A 17,164-nucleotide genomic window follows, 5' to 3' on the forward strand; every position below is an offset into this window, starting at 1 on the left:
GTTGGGTTAAAAATATTTGATTGTAAAAAATCACTATTTGAGTTTCTGACTTGAGTTTTAAAAAAAAAATAAGTTTTTAAAACTCTACACCCACGCCTGACATTTTGTAGTACGTGTTTATGTAAGGGAGGGTCTCATTATTGAGGATTATCATGTTGATCATGATGAGCAACATGTTGGTCAACTCTGAAAAACACTGAGGATGTTCTATGTTCCGCAGTATCAAATAAACCAGAACAGGAAGGAGGCTGGTCCCTGAGGGCTTGGTGTGGCCTGGGAAGCCCTCCCTTCCTACTGAGAGCGAGTAACCAGAGCCATGGAAAACTGGCACTGTGCTCCCAGAAACAGACATTTTTGAAGAGATTGGGGGTAGAGGGAGGAAGGGAGGCAAAGTTTGAGTATAGCAGGACAGGGGAGAGATACCAGCAAGTCTGTCCTCCTGTCTCTCCACCAAAGTGGGGCAAGACATCATTTTTCAAAGGCCCGGTCTGAGTCCCTGGACAGCGCCCTCTGGGAACTCAAAGCAAGTACCATGGGAGGATGTGCTGAAAGCTGAGCCCCTCTAGATCAGATTCAGTGAGTCAGAATCTGTAGGGGGACACAGAGAGAGACACACACAGGACGCCCACTGGCCAGCATGGTGTCTGAAGGGATCACTGGGGACATGGCCACCAACAGACCACAGAGGTGTGTCAGCATCTGTAACCCCACCCATGAATGACAACAGCTCCACTGAGTCCTCAGGGGTGGGACTGGCACCCGGGAGCCTAAGAAGGAGTCAAAGCTGGAGCCACATTCAGACAGGACACCCACCAAGCTCTCTCCCCTCACATTCACGCCACCTTCATTAACACTCGCTGACAATTTAGCAGGCTAGCTTTGTCCTGCTGCTTTCCCATTTTTTATATTCTTTCACTTTTTTTTTAAAAAAAATTTAATCTTAAAGATATTTTAAAGTACTTGCTTATTTGTACATGTGTATTGTGTGTTCAAGTGTATACACATGCATATTGTAGTGGCACCTGCCTATGCTCCTGTGTGGAGGCGAGAAAAGAGTGCTAGCACTTTCTATTTCTTCTCTCCCTGAAACTGGGGCTTGCAAAACGTTTAGGCAAACTTATCAAAATAAAGAAAAAACCCAAACGAACAAAATTAGAGATTAAAAAAAAAAAAGAGACATTATCACAAATACTAATGAAATGCTGAAAATCATAAGCACATACCTTAAAAACATATATTTCACTAAATTGGAAAACCTAAAAGAAATGGATGATTCTAGACCTATATGACTTAACAAAATGACACCCACATGAGGTAAACAAATTTTTTTTTCGAGACATGATTTCTCTCTGTGTAACCTTGGCTGTCCTGGACTCGCATTGAGGTAAACAAATTTAAATATATTTATAACGAGTAATAAATTGAAGCAGTGTTTTGGGTTTGGGTTTGTTTGTTTCTGGGACAGAATCTTACTGTGTGGCCCTGACTAGCTTGGAACTCACTTTGTAGATTAGACTGGCCTTGAATTTACCATGATTCACCTACCTCTTCCTACAGAGTGCTGGGATTAAGGGCGTGGCCACCAAGTCTTGCTGAAGCAGTAATCTTTTTTTTAATCCCCCAGTTTAAGGAGAAAGTCTAGGTAGAAATGGATTCACTATTGAATTCTTCAAGATCCTTAAAGAAGAACTAATATCCTAAATTATCCAAAGAGTAGCTCGAGAAAGAACACCACCAAAGCCAGGCTAGTGATGCAAAACCGCACAGAAAAGAAAGTTATAGACAGCTCTCCCCCAAAAATATGGAGGCACTCCAAGTAAAAGTACTTGTAAAACAAATTCTAAAGATCATCTATCTTACATAAAAATTATCACACATGATCAAGTTGCCTTCCTTCCAGAGATGCAGGGATGGTTCAACATGTGCAAATTAACAAAGGCAGCACATCACATAAAGTAAGAGCCCTGAAGAGACCAGAACATATCCCAGTGCAACAGAGACCACTTACAGCAAACCGACGGCCAATGGTACCCAGCACAGCAGAGACCACACTTACAGCAAACCGATGGCCAATGGTACCCAGCTAGGACTGGGAGCAAGTTGAGGGTGTCCATTTCCTCCATCCTTATTCTTTAAGGATGCTCTAAAATCTTAGCTAAAGAAATAAAACAAGAGCCGGGCATAGTGTTGCACGCCTTTAATCCCAGCACTCGGGAGGCAGAGGCAGGCAGATCGCGGTGAGTTCGAGGCCAACCTGGTCTACAAAAGAGAGTCTAGGACAGCCAAGGCTATACAGAGAAACCCTGTCTCGAAAAACTAAAACAAAGCAAAAAAGAAATAAAACAAGAGAAGGAAATAAAAGGAATATGACTAAGAAAAGAAGAAGTTAAAGTATCTTCATTTATAAATGATATGATTCTATACAGAGGAGACCCTAAAGACTCTACCAGAAAACTCTCAGTGGACTACAGGAAACGTACATACAGAAAGGGCAGCCTAAGGCTTGGCTTGCAGTTCCGGTGGGTTGTAGCTCAGGTGGAGGAATGCTTGGTGTACACAAAGCCCTGTGTTCAGTCTCCAGCACTAAACCAGGTGGATACAGTGGCAGGCACTGGTAATCCCAGCTCCCAGGAAGAGAAGGTTCTGAGGAAGATCAGAAGTCACTCTCTGCTATATGGTAAGTGTCTCTCCAGTCTGGGTTACATGAGATCCTGTTTCAAAATATCATCTAAAAACTCTGTGGCTTTCCCATATAGAAATAACAGATACGCTGAAAGAAACTGGAGAAACGTCTCATTCACACTGCCTAAGCAAAAATAAAAAGCAAGCAAGCAAACTACCTTGGGACACATATAACCAAAGTAATGAAATACATCTAGAATTAAAAATCTTAAACTCAGAAGAAAGAAATTAAGGAAGACACTAGACAATGGAGAAACTTTCTATTCATAGATTGAAAAAATTAATATTGTGGAAATGGATATACTACCAAAAGCATCAGACAGGTTCGGTGCAATTCCAATAAAAAATTTAATGCCATTCTTCACATAAATGGAAAAAAATTTCTCAAATTCCATAGGGAAATACTAGAGATCCTGCATAGTCAAAGCATTTCTGAGAAATTAAATAAATAAATAAATAAAAAGATTGCTCCTGGAGGTATCACCATACCTGATCTCAAAATATACTGTGGAGCCACAGTAACAAAAATAGACCATAGGTCAGTGAAACAGAACAGAGGACCCAGATGTAAACCCATGCAACTGTAACCATCATTTTTTAAAAACAAAAATACAAAACACATACAGTGAAAAAAAGGCATTCTGTTCAGCCAGTGGTGTGGAGGAAAGTGAGTCACATAGGAGAGTGAAATTAGATCCCTATCTCTCACCCTGCACCAGAAAGTCTCCCTCACTTGGGTCAAATACCTTAACACAAGACCAGAAACACTGAGACTGTTGGAGGGAAAAGTAGTGGAAATACTCCAGAATATATGTGCAGGTAAAGATTTCCAGACTATGATGAACAGCAAAAACACCTCATGGATGCAACTGGAAATCATGGATTTAAAAGCTGCAAACAGCAAAAGAAACAGCTAATTAAGGAGAGAGCTTCAAGAATGGAAGAAAACATGTTTTTTCCATTCTCTAAATCAAAACATGTTTTGGTATAAAGATGAAGTGTTCCCCACAGGCTGACATGTTCGGAACACTGGGCTGCTGGTACTGTTAGGGAAGGTTTCAGGAGGTGGAGCCTTGCTGGAGAAAATGAGTCACTGGGACGGCCTGGAGGTCTGGTAGCCCAGTCTCACTTCCTGCAGTGTGATCAGTTAGAGCCTCCTGCTCCTGCCACCATGCCTTCCCTGCCTGCCGCCACGCTGGACTGCATCCTTCTTGAAGTGTAAGCCAAAATAAACCCTTCCTCCCCTAAGTTGCTTATTGTCAGGGCATTTTATCACAAAGGCAGAAAATAGCTAAGACACTGTACAGCTAACAGAAGATTACTCTCCAGAGTATACAAAGAACACAACAACAACAACAAAACAGAAAATCTGACAACTCAATCAATAATGGAGCTAGTGAAATTAACAGACAGTTCTCAAGAGATTAAGAACAGGGCTGGAGAGGTGGCTCAGAGGTTAAGAGCACTGTCTGCTCTTCCAGAGGTCCTGAGTTCAATTCCCAGAAACCACATGATGGCTCAGGACCATCTATAATGTGATCTGGTGCCCTCTTCTGGCCCACAGGTGTACATGCAGGCAGAGCACTGTCTATATAATAATAAATAAATCTTTTTTTAAAAAGATAGAGATTAAGAATAAATGACCAGCACACATTCAAGAAGGTTCAATCTCACAAGTCACTGGAGTCATTACAAAAATAAATATCAAGCTTTGGTGTGGGTGTAGACAAATAGGGCCCTTTATACACTGATGGTGGGACTATAAAACAGAGATTTCTCACAAAGCTAAAATGAGACCTACTATATGATTCCAACTATATGATACCAACACTTAGTTATTTACCTCAGGGTCTCTAAATCAATATATCACAGAAATACTTGCACATCCATATTTATTGTGGCATTATCCACAATAGCTAAGTTATGAGACCAACCTAGGTGCCCATCAACAGAGGAATGGATAGATAAAATGCAGGATTAATATAAAAGCAATAGATTGTTTTTACAATCCATAAAGAAGAATGGAGTTATGTTGTCTACAGGAAATGTATGTGACTAGAGAACATCATATTAAACACAAGTCAGTCCAAACACTAGGTGTTTTCTACAGTGTGTGATCCCTAGGTTTTGGGTAGATACATAAAATCGTATATGCATACATGACATTGAAAGTAGATATGAAACTAGCTAGGGGGACAAGGTTAACTAACAGGATGGGGTGGGTACAAAAGAGAGCAGCAGTCTGTGAGATATCTCCAACATACATTATACACTTGGGTATAAACATACCATGTATAGGGCATATACTCAATGTAATCTTTTTTAAAAATTAAATTAATTCTTATGTGTATGTGCATATGAGTGCAGTTCCTGTGGAGGCCAGAAGATGGAGTTGGATTCCCTAAGGCTGGAGTTGAAGGTGTTTCTGAGCTGCTGGACATGATGTTGGGAATAAAACTCAGGACCTCTGCAAGAGCAGCGAGTTCAGCCAGTTCTCTAGCCCAAATTTAAAAATGTTTAAATGCAGTTGTCCCTCCATATCTACAGGTTCCACATCTACAGATGTATCCAACCAGGAGCCAAAATATTTTCTCAGAAAAACATTGTATGTGTACTAAAGCTCAGATATGCGGCTTGTAAGTGACCTAGGGAAACATCCATGTAACATAGCACTTACACTGTGGTGGGCATTAGAAATAACCCGGAGGATATCTAAAGTGCCTGTGGGGATGACAGCAAGGTATGTGCAAGACCCATGACATTTTATATAGAGGACCTCACCATCTGTGGACTCGAGTACAATCCAGTGGCGGGGCGGAGGGGGCGGGGGAGGGGGGAAGTGATTGTGTTGTCCCAGACCCCACACCTCACAGACATGAGGGGTGTCTGTATTTGCCTCATAGCTTTAAGGTCAGAATTCACAAAATTTTGGCTTAGTAATCAGCTATGATGTGTGTATTTAAGGACTACTATTATCACAGGGAAATGGGTGCAAGTCAAAGGTGGGGGCCCTTTTGTGAGTCCAATTTCTCCATATCACTTGTGCTGTTATATTCTTAGCAATAACCTAAACTGAACCCCAAACTAGAGTTAATGTGAACCTAGATGCATTTGGCAAGTTAGTTTATAGCCAGCTACAAGGTACATGACAGATGTTGGAGTGATGCCATGTATTTTAGAGGTTGACATCATAGAGACTAAACATCTCAGCCTCAGGCACACTGTCCTTGGTACCCTCCCATCATCCACCTTCATTGTGGAACAGAGAGTCCTGAGACAGTGGGTACCAGAGTGTCCACAGGAGCAGAGGTAGACGGGGAGTGGACAGGGTGGGGGCTAGCTGACACAATGGAAACAAAAGATGATCAGTCACCCGAACAGTCCGGACTACCCTTTACCTTCAAACTGTGACTTGGCCTGGCACACTCCCCCGGCTAGTCTCCTCTTCCGGCAGCCCCTGCCCCAGAGTACAATTCCTTCTTGATATCAAAATAAACCAGAAATATGCCCATGGGTGCAAATGACACCCTTCCCTTCAGAAGCAATTAAAGATTTAAACAAGTGATCAATCCAGAAAGTAGATAATTTCCCCCACCTCACGCTTGCTACCTGTCTCACAGCTGTGCCCCTGACGTGCCTTAGCTGTTTGCCACCACAACACTATTGTTTGGGAAAATATGCCCATCTGGTTCCATGACTGTTGAAACTTGCCTGTGACATGATGAGCCATTTGCGGGGGTGCCACCACTGAGGGAATTAGTCGCTATTAAAATCGTGTTCAAGCCAGGGCGTTGCCAAGGTGCCGACATCCGGGGAAGCTGCCCGCAGGCTTTTGGCTGTCTAACAAAGGCTTGGGGATGGCAGGGGTTCTGTGGGACTTCTAAATCACCGATGGACAATGAGACCAGAAGCCGCCTGGAGACCATGCCAAACCCCTGGGTTTTTAAAAGCTTTTAACACACACACACACACACACACACACACACACACACACACACACGGAGGGAGGGGAGGAGAGAGCCAGAGAGGCAGAGAGATTCAGCCTAATATGGGCAGGGCAAGGTACGAACCTTCAAGGCAGACAGGAGGAAGAGAAGGGAGCAAGGAAAAGAAAAGAATGCCTTTGACCTGTTTTTCCCTTTCTCTAGTGCGCAACTGTTAATAAACACTTACCTAAATAGCGATTAATACACAAAGTAGCATGTTCTCGCTTGTAGCCAAAGTTGTAAATGTCCTAAAGTCAGCCGAGTGGATGGCAGAGTGACGTGTGTGCCGTATCCCTACCCCAGACATGTCTACACTTCTCGTCTGAGTCAAGTCTGGATTGGCCTGGCGGAGGGCCCTGGCAAGAGGCGTGAGCAGGGATGTTTGCTGAGGTCCCCCAGGCCCCTCTGGTTTGAGTTTGGGGTACCCCAGGGGTACCCCAGGACACTGGTCCTCAGCAACCGGCTGGTGCTGCCACCGGTGGTTCTGTCCCAGGCTGATGTTTAAGCTCCTCTGCCGTCCCATCCTCCGTCCCACCCGGTTCCACATCTCCTGGCGAGGGAGGGGCTGTAAAGTTAAAGGGGGAGCGAGCCTGAGGTTGAGGTGGGCAGAAGCCGGGTTTGAGGTTGTTCAAAATGCTTGCTGGATTGGCCCCTGGATAACTGATGTCCCCACGGTTCTTTCAGGTGGGCCAGAGAGTTGCTCGGTGGGTAAGAGCGCTAGCAGCTCTTCCAGAGGACCCAGGTTTCGATTTCCAGCACCTACATGGTGGCTCACAAGCATCTAGAACTTCATTACAGAGACCCCCATGCTGTTTCCTGGCCTCCTTGGGTACCTGGCACACACCCATGGCCCACAGACATAAATGCAAGCAAGACACTCATAACAAAAGAAAATTTTTTTAAGTTTGAAAACACGTGTTTGAATGTGGCTGTGGAGGCCAGGGAACAGCCCTGGGTGTCACCCTCAGGACGCCATGTCCCTCCTTTGAGACAGGGTCTCTCATTGTATCTAAAGCTCAACGATGACACCAGATTGGCTGGCCAGAAAGGACCAGGAATCCTCCTGTCTCAGCCTCCCCCACGCCCACCCCCCACTGCTGGGATCACAAACCTGCAGCACCATACCTGGATTTTGTACGAAGGTTCTGGGAACTGAACCCAGGTGGTCATGCTTGCCCAACAAGCACTCCCTGGCTCAGCTATCTCTCCAGCCACACATGGTTCTTTTTCTTTTGAAAACTAAATAGTTTCATTTCCAAGGAACAGCGCCACCCAAAAGCCTTTGTTCAACACGCATCACGGATAATGAACCCAATTCTTGTCCAGTAACTCAGTCAGGTGGGGAAGGAAAAGAAGAAATAGAACCAAGCCTCTTCATGATGTGAAAAAGCAAATCATTATTTTATTTTATTTTTGGCGGCAGGGGGCGGGGCTAATTACAATTTTAAGATCTTCTGTGTGTAAGTCCACATGTGCAGGCATGCATGCCTGGGCACAAAGGTGGAGGGCAGAGTTAGTTTTCTTCTTCCACCATGTGGGTCTCTCAGGTCAAACTCGGGTCATCAGGCTCAGTGGCAGGCCGGTGTGTCCACTGAGTCCTCTGGACAGACAGCCCACAAGGCATTTTATGTTTGTATTTAAAGCATCCCATTGTTAAACAGTTTTCCCATCGCAAAATGTACGGCACAGTGTTGATCTTTAGAGCTGATACGTAAGCAGTTTAAGCATATTTAAGGGGTTGTGAATGGCAGACACGTAGCTCCCACAACCCTCTTCAGAAGGAGGGGCACCTGTATGTCCGTTTTAGGGGGTCAAACAGCTGACACTGTTGGTTTGACTTTTCGATCTCACACAGTATTTTGACTTGATGTATTATTGTCTTATTTAATTTACTTATTGCTCAACATTTTTTGACAGCCAAACTAAGTCTGTAAATGGAAGGCTTTTATTTGTTTTTATTTCCCATGAAGTAAGTATTAAGCTTTTATCAAACAACATTTAGGCAAAAGCAGACAAAAGGGAGTCTAAAATAAGCATTCAGAAAAACAAAATATATCATTTTTGTGCTAACGAGGTGTTATAGAACCTTGTGTTGGGGTGACAAGCACACCATTTTTTTTTCCTTTCTAGTCTCTGCATGATCCGAAGCTTCCAGAAAAAAAAATGGGGCTGAACGATTTGATTCTCCTTGTGAACACAAATTAAGTGTTATATTTATGAAAAATAAGTTAATTTTGTTTGGGGGAATGTAGCCCATTGCTAAGAGTGGTTGCCTAGGGTTCAGTCTTCACTGTGGTATAAAATGGCATGTAGTTGTGAACGCCTGTAATCCCAGCACTGGAAAAGTAGAGGTAGGAGCATTAAAAGTTTAAGGTCATCCTTGGCTACAAGTTTAGGCCAGCCTGAGCTACATGAGACCCTGTGCAAAAGCAAAAAGTTCCTGTTTCAGAACTAGACTGAAGTGTATCTATCACCTTTTCTTTGAAATGCAAAGTATACAAATAAGACGTGGGCTCAAGACCAACTGAATGAGCATTTTTGGCAAGCTCTTTCCCTTTACTGAAAATGAACGCAGAGCGGGCACACATCCGCAGAGACCAGTTACCTCCTGACATGCCTCTCATGAATGCTAAGCATTTGAATTTGAAGGAGGGAGAGAAAGGGACAGTAGAGCCCTACCTGAATCTGTTGGTTTCCCTTTTCCATCTATCTATCTATCTATCTATCTATCTATCTATCTATCATTTATCTATCCGTCCATCCATCCATCTCTCATCAGGGCTCCAATGGGCTTTATGCTTTTTAAAGGGGGGATGGGGCCCTTGTCAAGGTTAGCAGACACTCCAGGGATGTTGATATGGACTGGCCATCAGTCTAGGGCCTATATGAATTATAACATCCTGAAATGTACTAACCATGTCTTCTCTAAAACTCCCAGTCATCGCTGTCATCGTCCCCACTCTCAAAGAGGAAAAGTCTCATGGTTTTGAATTTGCTATGTAGCTGAGGCTGGCCTTGGACCCCTGATCTCCTGCCTCCACCTCCTGAGTGCTGAGGTCAGCATGTTCCACATCACACAGGGGAAGAGAGAAATCCAAGTAAACCCATACAGCCCAACCAAAGCAGAGTTCACAAATGCTACTGTTTCAAATAGGAAAACTGTCACCCCAGGGTGAAGATCTGTAATACGTTTCTGTATTATATGTGCAGGGGGTGGGGACTGATGGGTGGGTGGGATTGGCAGGTACACTTTTCCTTTGTAAGAGAAGGCCAGCTGTGGCCTCTACTTAGATGCTGAAGAAAGCCCCCCATCCTAGAGAGAGCACACTGGCTGGTAGAGACAGAAGCAGCGGAGGCATGGACCCCATCTTTTCATGCTCCTTCCTCACCTGCTGCCTTTAAAGTCTGAAGGCTGTGACTGACAGAACTTGGGTCATGCAGACCCCTAGCTGTGTTGGGATGACACGCATACCATTTCCCCCCTTTCTAGTCTCTGTGTGATCAGAAGCTTCTAGAAGGAAACGGGCTGAACATCAAACGATCTGATTCTCCTCATGAAGACAAATGAACAAGCTGAAAAATCGATAACCAGACCTTGAAGGAACTTCAATGGGGGCCTCTAACTCTGCAAAGACAAGCTAAGCTTCTGTCTCCAGTGCTGCTTTCTACGCCTCTTAGCAGACTCTCACTTTTCCTTCTCCCAGGTTCCGTGTTTCACTGAAGCCTTTCGGCATCTCTCAAGAATCCTGACTACCTGCCTTGCTTCTTCCCTCTGTCACTCCACTCTGCCTCTCTCTCTCCTTTCAAACCACGCCCACATTCTCCACCATTGAGTGGAGAGTGAGGTCTGACTTTCATATGAACTCTGGTGCCCCATTTTTGACCACGTCTCCTTGATGGGGAGGCCTGGTGGCACTCAGAGGAAGGATAACAGGTCACCAAGAAAAGACTTGATACCCTATGAGCATATACAGGGGGAGGAGGTCTCTCTCAGTCACAGACATAGGGGAAGGGAGTAAGGGGGAAGCGGGAGGGAGGGAGGAATGGGAGGATACAAGGGATGGGCTAACAATTGAGATGTAATATGAATAAATTAATAAAAGGTTAATAAAAACCACACCCCACGCCCCTGCCACCTCACCGCCAAGGTCTGATGAAGGCCCCCTTTGTTGCTTCATCTGGAGATTTGTTCCCCATCCTCTCATGTCCCCCAGCTGCCATCTCTCATGTCCCCCAGCTGCCATCTCTGACCGTTTGCCTGCCGGAGCACTATCATAAAAAAAAAAAAAAAAAAAAAAAGTAAGTCAGTTTTATTGCTCATGGATTCTGGCTCCTTGAGCAACGGTTCCCAGCCCAGGCCACATGTTAGAACCAATCACCTGGGGTAATTTTAAGGCCCGAGTATCCCAGCTGCTCCCCAAACCAATTACAGCAGGGTCTCCGTGTGCAGTCAAGGCGTCCGTAGTTGTTTTCACACAGCTGGCCAGCTGATTCTCTGGCCAAGGCTGGGGGGCTGCTGCTGTGCACAGGCCGCGCTCAGGCTGTACCCCGCTCCTAAGCTCCAGCCACAGAGCCATCCTCATGTTCCCTGACCTGGCATGGCCCCCGGGAGCTCCCCTCTTCCCTCATGACCTGAACAACTTCTATCCATCTTGTGGGATAGAAAGTCTCTGCGGACTCCCTTTTTACCTACATATCTTCAAAACCCGCCAAGTAACAGACACCATCTCATGCCCGTGCAGTGGTCAGTCGCCTGTGTTTAGCCCAGCCATCGATCTACCGTCCGACAATACTCCCAGGTCCATCCCCAGGTCGCTCTAGGATGTCCCAATCCACCCTGCTCTGGACCCAGGTTCACACTCACTCATGGGTGAGAGCCTCGAGCATTGCTGGGGCCGGGGCCCCAAACTATCTTCCTGTTCAGCCTCCTTTCTGCTCAGCTTTCCTCTGAGCCCATTACTCGGCATGGTCCCTTTGCGTGAATGCATGGATGCCACTGCTGCCAACACACTGCTGGCACAATGGTCCCCTTGATAAAAAGAACATCGATTTTCTTATTGTTCCCAGCGTAGAAACCACTACAGATGCCTGCTACTGTGGCTCCATCAGTGAGAGAAAGATCTGAAGATAAGCTGGTCTGAGCAGCACTGGGATTCAGCAAGGGTGATGTGAGGAAGATGAGTGAGAGTCACTAGACCAGAGACAGGAGACACATCGCCAAGCATCCCCACCCAGCCACAGCAGGCAAGGCGAAGTAATCCCGGCCTCTTAACTCTGAGCTCCAGAGTGCTTTCAACACACACACACTCCACCCATGAGCAGCTGAGACGTATTTACCGTCTTGGCGTTAAACTTCATGCACGGCCAGCCTAGTCCTTCGCACACCACAGACTCATCATGAGCGCCCAGGTCCTACAACCGAATTGAGGCTGCGTTTGAAGAGCTGAGCTTGTAAGTTCGGCGGTAGAATGCTTGCTGAGCACACGCAGGGCTCTGGGCCGGATCTCCAGCGCTGAAGGGAAAACAACAGAGCTAGATTTGAACTTAGTAACAAGGAGGGGGCCAAGGTTAGATACCTGCAGGGGAGAGCATTTTAGAGAAGTTCATTGTAGACGCAATTTTAAAAGCTGAGGAACTGAAGGGGCACAGCCCAGGATAGGTCCTAAGTGATCGCCCCAGCTCTAGTCTGGAGCATTTTCTGAGGCCTCCGCTGACCTCCCATCGCTTGGGGGCTAGACAGGGTACTCTCACTTGCCGTGACTGTCAGGCCCAGCCCCTCCCTGTCACCAGCCTCACATCCACACGTCTCTCCCTGAATAGCTAAACGCACTTCGCACACGCCTAATCTTCTAATCTTCACCATCCAACCATGAACCTGGCTTGTTGGTCCAATTTGATAGATGAGAAATTCTCACCTGATCCTCAGGGAGGTTATGGGAGTTACCTCAGGTCCCAGGTCGGCCAGGTTCTGCGCCCCCCACCCTCACCCCCGCCCCGTGGGCCTTTGAAGCCCTTGCTGGCTGCTGCTGAGTGCTGCATGTGCCTGTGGAATTCAGCTTTGCACTGACCCATACCTGAACAAAGCAGAATGGAACTGGCTACTGGTCCATTGGAATTCATATTGAGAGAGCAAGGGTGGGCACTGGCCAGTTGAGTCACTCTCACCCCCTTGTGTGGCGCAGTGTCAACTTTGTAGCTGTGTGGTATGTCTCAAGAGCAGAATGGCCAAGCGCACTGTTCTCTGATATTTCCCACTTGACTTTCTTTCCTTTCTCATCTTCACCTTCTGATTTCATAGTTCTTCATGTTTTAATGCCCGAAAAGAGGGAATATTGGCGACAGCTGGAGGACGCACAGCTGGCCTCTTCTCGGGCTCTGTCTCCAGCTGGAACTCTCACCTGTTTGGGTCTGCATGACATCTGATTATGACAACATAGGGAGTCACAGGACCACTCCACCAGAGGAAACCCCCTCCTTTCGGAATGCAATTGTCCAGCGTCTTCCCGACTGCCTGTCTGAGAGCATCCTCCCAACAAAGGGCAGTGCCTTCTCCCAGGCAGTGCCTTTGGGCTCAGCTGGAAAGACTAAAGAACTCAAGCCCCAAAGGACGGACATACGCTGACCACGTAAAGAACAGTGGGTCTTTCCATCCTGCTGTCCTCTGTGGTCCCTACAGTCTGTCTCCTGGGATCCTAGGGTCTGTAGATCCCAGCCTGACTCTGCAAAGCAGCAAGAGGCTGGAAGTACAGAGGTGTGGAGCTGCACACACCCTCTACCCACACCACACACACACACACATACACACACACACACACCACACACCACACACCACACACACACACACACCACACACACACACACACCACACACCACACACACACACACACACACACACCACACACACACACACACACACACCACACACACACACACACACCACACACACACACACACACCACACACACACACACACCACACACACACACACACACACCACACACACACACACACACACACACCACACACACACCACACACCACACACACACACACACCACACACACACACACACACACACACACACCACACACACACACACACACCACACACACACACACACACACCACACACACACACACACCACACACACACACACACACACACACACACCACACACACACACACACACCACACACACACACACACACCACACACACACACACACCACACACACACACACACACACACACACACCACACACCACACACACACACACACACACACACACACACACACACACATGCACCCTCATCGCCACTTTGTCTCCAAAGACAAACAGCACACCCTTTCCCAGAAGGGGCTCCGGTTGCAACACATCACAGCTATTAATCAGGTGAAGGGCGCAGCAGAGCTTCTTCCTCTGAGGGGAGGTGCACTGGGTTTTGGAAACTGGGAAGGAGTGAGGGGGAATTTGACACACCTGCGTGGGCCTCTGACTTTGGGTAATTTTTCCCTGTGGGTTTTTCTTTGTTGCTCTGAAAGGGCCTGGATTTGTACTAAAAATAAAGGTTTTTTTTTTCCAGAACCTTTCATTTTTAAAAGATTTATTTTTACTTATTAAAATAAATGTGTGTGTGTGTGTGTGTGTGTGTGTGTGTGTGTGTGTGTGTGTGTATGGGTGGCATATTTAATCAGGTGCCTGCAGAAGCTGTTGGGTCCCCAGGAGCTGGAGTTACAGGGTGGTAAGCTACCTGACATGGGTGCTAGGAACAAAACTCAGGTCCTCTTGAGCAGCAAGCCCCCTTAACCACTCAGCCATCTTAGCTGCCCCTTTAGAACCTTCCTTAATAACCAAAGCGGGCAGGCTAGAGAAAGCACGTGTGCCTGGACCTACAGGCTCTGGGACTCAGGACAAAGGAGTTGCCACACATCTTGGAGCTGGCCATGGCCTCCCACATCCCACTGTGATCAAAAATACTATAGAAGAGAGCTACAAAAGAGGCTAAGAGATTGTCAGGGCCTGAGTCTCTCTCTCTCTCTCTCTCTCTCTCTCTCTCTCTCTCTCTCTCTCTCTCTCTCTCCCTCTCTCTCTCTCTCTCTCTCTCTCTCTTCCTCCCTCCCTCCCTCCCTCTCTCTCTCACTCTCTCTCTCTCTCTCTCTGCATGCGTGCGTGTGTGTGTGTGTGCGCATGTGTGTGTTTCTGCCTGCATGTATGTCTGGTGCTCACAGAGGCCAAAAGAGAGTATCAGATCCCTTGTGGCTGCAAATGCAGACAGCTGTTTGCTGCTATGTGGATGCTTGGAATCAAACCTGGGTCCTCTGGAAGAGCAACCAGTATGCTCGTAACCACTGAGCCATCTCTCCAGGCCCAGGGCCTAAGTCTTAAGAGCTGCTCCAGAGACTGGGTCTGTGGAGTCCAGCCTTTAGCCAAGCAAGGAGACCAGTTCTGAAAGTCTATCTTCATATTGTAACTACTGTTAATAACATTATCATATTATGTGGCCTCAAAACATACATTCACATGCATGAGCACACACGTGTGCACACACATGCGCGTACACACACACATACAAACCTATGAATGTCTTACTGATTCATTTTTCTCCTTACATCACATCACAGTGATGTTTATTCTCTAAATATTTTTAAGGTCTTGAAGGTTTTTTTTATGTACAAAGACTAGCATGATCTGTTTCACTGCATAATCGGTTTTGAATAATCCATTCAAGATCGCTTAGTCCAACTTAATGAAGCCGGTGACCTTGCCTACTGACAGACACGCTGACTGCACAAGTTCGGCCATATTTCTGGGTCAGACCGTGGAGGTTAGAGCACATGAAGAAAAAGCAAGAGCCCTGGCCAAACCTCCATGGTGACAGAGCTGCTGATGACACATCTTAACCTCCATGGGTGACAGAGCTGCTGGTGACACACCTTGCCTTCAGATGGCCAAGGAGGAAACCAGTAGTTTTACACTATAAATATTTTAACTTGTCAATTATGCCTTCGTGGAACCGGTGATGAAGGTAGAAATAAACGAATCTGATAGAAGGAGGAAGAGGAGACAGGGAGGAGGGAGAGGCAGAGGAGGAGGAAGTGGGGGGACATACAGTTCCTGCAGGATGCCCAGTACGCGCTACAAGCCTGTGATCTCAGCATGGAGGTAGGAGGACCACAAGTCAAGGCCAGGCTGCACTGCGTAGTGACACCCTATTTCAGAGAAGAAAAGCTTCTGCCGTGAGTGGGTGACCCACCGTGTCACCCCTGAAGTAGGGGGCTTCCTACATAGCAACTGTGGCTGAGAGCATCGGGGATCCAAATCCCATCAGAGTTACCCTGAGGCTACCTACAGTAATCCTCTAACTTTAAATGGGCTGCAAGAGGGATGAGCTGACACAGAGCAAGGCCACCTAAGGGAAAAGGTGCACATAGAATTGGCATTTCCGTGTAATTGGGCCAGTGAAGCCAGAGCCTAAAACTAGATCAGCATCCTTAATATGTCTGCTTTACAGGACCCAGGCTAGCTGTGTCTCATTGCCTTCCAGGAAGAAAAACTGTCCTTGACTTAGCAAAGTAGAAATTGAGGCTCGGAGAATTCCCCTAAAAAAGTCTTGTGTGTGTTCATGTTTGTGAGGGTAATTGCATGCATGTATGGAGGATTCTTCCTTTGTTGCTGTCCACTTTATTAATGCATTTTAATTTTTATTTCATTGTGTGCATCCGTGTGTGTGTGTGTGTGTGTGTGTGTGAGAGAGAGAGAGAGAGAGAGAGAGAGAGAGAGAGAGAGAGAGAGAGAGAGAGAGTTGGTTGGCTTTCAGGAGTTAATTATCTCCCACCATGGAATCTGGACGCCTCGGTTTGCCAGGTTTGTAAGACAAGCACTTTACCCCATGGAGCCATCTTTCTGGCCTTCCATCTTATTTTTTGAGACAGATTCTCTCTCTAGACCTGAAGCTCACTGACTGGTTAAACAATCTGGTCCACGGGCCCCTGGGTGCCAGCCTCTCTCTGCCCTCTAGTGTGGAGGTTACAGATACATGCAGCCACTCCTGGATTTGTCTGCGGGTGGTGGGAAGGAGAATTCAGGTCCTTGCCCATCCCAGGCATATTGCTGTCCTCCTGAGCTGCATCCCAAATCTTTCTACATCATGCATTTTTAAGGAAAAAAAAAAATACATGCTTAACTCCGACTTTACTTATATAAAATAGCAGTGGCTAAAAAAAATAATTTTACATGCTGTGTGTAAATGTGGGCCTGTGTACACATGCATACACCATACCATTGTACACAAGATGTCAGGTGAGTGAATGGCAGATCCTCATGTGCTTGTAGGGTAATGTGGGTGGACTGGTGTCTTTGGTTGGCAGTAGCACATCGTCATCCCTTCTGCCCTGTCTTTCATCAGCTCTTCTGCCCTTGCAGTCACCCACACCTAAACATTGCTCTCTTGGCAAAAAAGAACGTCTTTGATTCTCCCAATCCCAGTCTTCTTTCTG

At 46.4% G+C, this 17,164-nt stretch overlaps 1 long non-coding RNA gene across 1 annotated transcript in view; it reads right to left on the bottom strand.

The window, feature by feature from the left end:
• The window catches only part of LOC311588555, a 43,460-nt gene extending 30,424 nt beyond the window's left edge, over positions 1–13,036 (bottom strand). The window contains exons 1-3 of the long non-coding RNA XR_014776254.1: positions 12,743–13,036; positions 12,006–12,180; positions 10,810–10,937 (exon numbers count right to left, since the gene is read on the bottom strand). This is a non-coding gene — a long non-coding RNA (uncharacterized lncRNA). The remainder of the gene's footprint in view (positions 1–10,809; positions 10,938–12,005; positions 12,181–12,742) is intronic.
• Between the last annotated feature and the right edge of the window lie 4,128 nt (positions 13,037–17,164).

This window comes from Acomys minous (genome assembly GCF_964271855.1).
Source record: "Acomys minous genome assembly, chromosome: 2".
Taxonomy (NCBI): domain Eukaryota; kingdom Metazoa; phylum Chordata; class Mammalia; order Rodentia; family Muridae; genus Acomys; species Acomys minous.